The following is a 4772-nucleotide window of genomic DNA, read 5'->3' on the forward strand; positions in this document are numbered from 1 at the left end:
CCTGTGCAGACTAAAGAGGTCGCTGTGTGTGGTGTCTTTTATATTGGGCTTCCCCAAAATGGAGGCCGGAAGGAAGGATGTCATCGGTGCAGTCCCGACTTCCAGTCCTCCCAGAAACAACTCATCTGTTTCCAAGTTCCCTTTCGGTTGCGACACAGCAACTTGGCAGTCACGCCCAGGGGCGGGTCATGGCGCAGCGCGGGACTTCTTTGCGCGCTTCTCCGGCAGGTTAACTCCTCCCGTGCTGACTGGACCAGAGGATCATAGCATGAATTCGTTTCGCAGTTTACACATTGCATAAAATAAATCTTCGCATCCCCCCTTACTTTTCGCGTGGCCCCGCTGTAATTTGCACCACACGCACTTCTCCTGTACACTGTAATGCGGTCTGCGACACATGAATAAAGTCCGTTACTTTCTGGGGGGGGGGGGAGTACAATTTCATTAGTGACAACAGCAGCAGGCACACACCCGAATCCTGTTCGGTCGACGCCAAAAAGGCTTTGTGGTAACCTTGGGGGATAAAGCCTTGTGGGGTGTAGGGTAGTTAGGGTGTTGCTGTTCAGAATAATAAAGGGCGCTGTTAACCCTTGTCACTCGTGATGCCAGGGTGAGGGTTAAATACGGTAATCTTGATAGGCCTATTGCCACCCTTCCCAAGAGCAATAGGTGAATGTAGAATAAAGAATTGTCCACAACCGCTGTTAACTGAAAACTTGCAGGAACTTTTACTGAAGAATTTCTGTACATGCAGCAATAGTAACAGTCCAGATAACAGAGTCTCTATAGATATAGCTTGAGCAGTGATTGACAGTTGGTTGGGATCAGATAAGCTCAATTTAGCTTCTCAGAGATTTTGTAGCATAGATCCGCTGGATTTAAGGGTGCGTTTAGGTCCAGTGATCTTGCGGAGAGTCGCGGGGAATTGCTTATTATAACCAATTTGATATAGGCCGAGGCCGCAAGGCTTTGGCCTAGTAAATTGTCTTGTAAGCTGCGGAGGTCCTACCTCTTCCAGAATCAGCAACCCAAGAGAGGGATCAAGATGGCGCAGGTCCCTTATATGGGCAGGGGCTGGCCGTTTTGGATTGGTCCATAACAACTGTCACTCACCGTTACATTGCATTGTGGGTGAACACGTCATGAGAACCACCAAAGGTCCTTTAGCAAAACCATAGAGTTCTGAACCTAATCACATGATCCGCAGGTCCTTCTATGCTGAACAGGTAGGCATTTGAATATATACATATTTATACTTATATTTATATGAATTTCTATACAAATATGAACCAACTAAGGGGTGACGAGGGGATAACTAAAGAAGAGGGACCCCGATGTTCCTATGGACTCTGACTATGGGAACCTCTATGAAGGTACAGTATGAAATACAGTACCGGGACACCACATGCCCCATAAGAGACCAGTAGTATATTTGGCATATGGGGCCGTGTTGCAGATTTTGCATCGTGGCCCAGAAGCTAAAAGCTATGCCTCTGGCTCTGAACATACCCCCACCTGTATAGGAATTTACACACGCACTGCTATACACATGGGAGGGTATGTGCAGACCACAGAGCATTGCACCCTAAGGGTCTGTAGGATCGCCGACCGCCAGTGAGTGTGTGCTGTGTATAGATTGTATTTTTACATACCGTAGGGGCCGGGCGGGGGTGGCAGCGACAAAAAATGTTGGAGGACGGTGGAGGGTCACTAACTGAAAAATCCTCCAGGGCAGGCAGGCTGAGCGGGGGAAGGAATGGCACCAGGACAGATGAAATAGAGGCAACTACGTCAGCGGTGGGGGAGGAGACAGTTAGGGGGAGCAGTAGCCCCACCCTGGTGAGTGATTGGTGAATCTACTCAGAGGGTGGGGCTGCCGCTGGGTCACTGAGGCTGCTGCGGGATTTGCGGGACCCACAGGCATAGTGCCTGAGCACCCGCCCGCAGCAGCCTCCTGACCGCTCGCAGGTTTTGGGTTGGATCCCGCGGGATCCCAATGCAGGGCTCTACCAAGCACCTTCTTCCATTGCTCCATAGTCCAATTGTAATACATGCGTTCCCATTGAAGGCACTTTTGGTGATGGACAGGGACCAGCCAGGGTGTTCTGACTGGTCTGCAGCTATACAGCCCTATGCACAGTAATGTCCTACGTGATCCGACACTTTTCTATCATAACAGAAACATTTTTGTCAGTTTTCTCTACAGTAACGCTTCTGTGAGATCAGACCAGACGGGCTAGACGTCACTCCCCACATACATCACTGAGCCTGGTTCACTAGTTGTCCTTCCTAGAAGGAAGGTAGGTACTAACCTCTACATACCAGGAACACAGCCATTCTGAAGATGCTCTGACCCTTTAGACACCACATTTTCTTATTTGTAGAGAAATATTGCCATTAGGCAAAAGTGATCTGACCTATAATCACAACTGAGGTGTTTCTAGAAGATCTAAAGTCTTCAGGCTGTGTTCACACATTGGCCCTGGTTTACTAAGAGTGGAGAGTTTATTCTGGAGTGATTTCAATATCACTCGTCTTTTTTCAGGCTTATTTACTATTCTGTCGCACATTTCGTTTTTTTTTCTGTCGCGTGTTTTTTTGGGTCACACTGGTCAATTGTGTCGCACGAACTCCGAGCTAAAGAAATTAGTTGTGTGAGTCAAAATGGTTTAGACTTGTTTGTTTAAAAATGTTTCCATGAATCAAAAGTATTCATGTGTTATAATTCTTCAAACATTACAACAATTCTCCTTGTTTATCAGCTTGGGTGTTAAATGGATTTAAACCTAATATTGCAAATGTGTTAAAAAGGAAAAAAAATATACATATTAACTTTCACAAAAGCATTCAATATTTTATTCAGTATTTAACTGTACAAAATGTTTTCCGGTTATAAAACAAGTTACTTTCACAAAAAAACACAATGGTAAACAGTCCCTTGTTAGAAATCACTACATTTTTGGAATTTCACTCGGCCTCTTGGTTATTGTGTGAGGCAAACTCGCACTTTTTCTCGAGTGATTTTGGAAGTACTCCGAGTATTTTTTGGTTTTCGTTTTGTAAAATGCCCATTTTTGCATGAAACACGCCCATTTCAGAGAGAAAAAAAAACATTCTGAGTGGTTTCTAAAGTGTTGGTTGTGCGGCGTAAAATTTGGCCACAAAAATAGTCGCACAGACGTTGCGACTATAATTTAGGCGCAATAACCGAGAAAAAGAGTCCGTCGAACTTTAGTAATTGGGGGCCATTGTGTTTTTACTGTGTTTTGGCTGTGTCTTTGCTGTGATTTTTGTGTATCTTTACTGCAATTTGCGCAGACACAGCAAAATGGTAGGATTTTGTGAGAATCACAGCAAATAGGCAGAAAAAATATTAGCAAACCTTTCTTTTCTTTTACGTTGCCTGGTACTTAAGACTTGATTTGCCATCTGTTAGTCCCCACAAGGAGAAACAACACCACAGAAAACTAGTTATGTTCAGCTCTAAAGCCTGAAGAATAGTGATACATATCATGCACACTCACCATTACTAGTCCTACAGCGACATCTCTTTCTTGGCCTTTAGGCTAAGATCAAGTGTAGTATTTGTTCTTATCAGTTCATATTGGTGGATCGGGCACCACTGGTGTGGGACTGGTGGGGATGGGTGCTGCATAGAGGGGGCAGGTATACCAGGGCGTTCTGGGGCTGGTTCTGAGAAATTAGCTCAACGGCTGCCCCGATGTGACCTGTTCCCTCCGGGTCTTGCCATGAAGCTGGGAGGGGCTAGAGCCGAGGTACTTTAGTGCCTTGGGGAGTGGTGACCCTGAGGTGCCAAAACTCATTAGGTGTACTGGCTCACTGTGTGGAAGCACAGCTACCATCATCTCTTCACCTTGTGGCACTCACCTCTTGATTGCCGGCCTTCTGGCTGGGATCAGAGAAATTTTTATAGATGCGGCCGGATGTCCAGGCAGTATATCTGCGCACATTCACTTATTTATTTATTTTTTGTCACTTTTTGCGTGTTGTGTGTCCACAGGATTGTTAGGATGTGGTAGCCCTTCTGGGTGTCCCTCCTGGCGGTCTAGAGGAGGTGTGTGTGGCCAACAGGTTCCGCACCTCCCTGCAAAAACCCCGGGTACTCCTGCATGGGCAGGGTACCAACTGTTACGGCTCTGCGGGCAGATAACTTGGATTACACCAAGGTGGATGCCAGGTGCATTTGTGGTCCCTTAGTAGCTTCGGCAAACCTCGCAGGTACCTTTTGGTCCGGAGCCGAAGGGTAATGTTTGTTGGGGGGCCTCTCTCCTGTAGGAGAAGGGCTTGCGATAAACCGCATCCTTTGTGCATGTTTTTTTTTTTTTTTTTTTTTGTGTAACACCTTTTGCACTTTGGGTGATTTGAGAGCACATTCCTCGGCTCTAAAAAAAATAAAAAAGCGCCGCCATCTGTTTCGTCCAAGATCAGCTTTTAGGGAGGTTTATAACTACAGTATATCCTGATCCCATAGAGACAACAGCAGTCTACAGATCTGGGTGGAAAGGGATTCGGACTGGTGATCACATGGATAAAGCCGAGCTGGTATGAAACAGATGGCGCTGTAGGACTAGTCATGGTGAGTGTGCATGATATGTATCACTATTCTGCAGGCTTCAAAGCTGAACATAACTAGTTCTCTGTGGTGTTGTTTCTCCTTGTGAAGACAAACAGATGGCATAGTGAGTCTTAAGTACCAGGCAATGTACCATGGGAAAAAGGTTTGCAAATTCTACGTTTAGTGCACTCCCTGG

The 4772-nt window shown here is 46.0% G+C and overlaps 1 pseudogene; it reads left to right on the forward strand.

The window, feature by feature from the left end:
* Positions 1-3545: 3545 nt before the first annotated feature.
* On the forward strand, positions 3546-3639 carry LOC130290111 (U2 spliceosomal RNA; annotated as a pseudogene).
* Positions 3640-4772: the final 1133 nt, after the last annotated feature.

Source organism: Hyla sarda, chromosome 8, assembly GCF_029499605.1.
Source record: "Hyla sarda isolate aHylSar1 chromosome 8, aHylSar1.hap1, whole genome shotgun sequence".
Lineage (NCBI taxonomy): Eukaryota > Metazoa > Chordata > Amphibia > Anura > Hylidae > Hyla > Hyla sarda.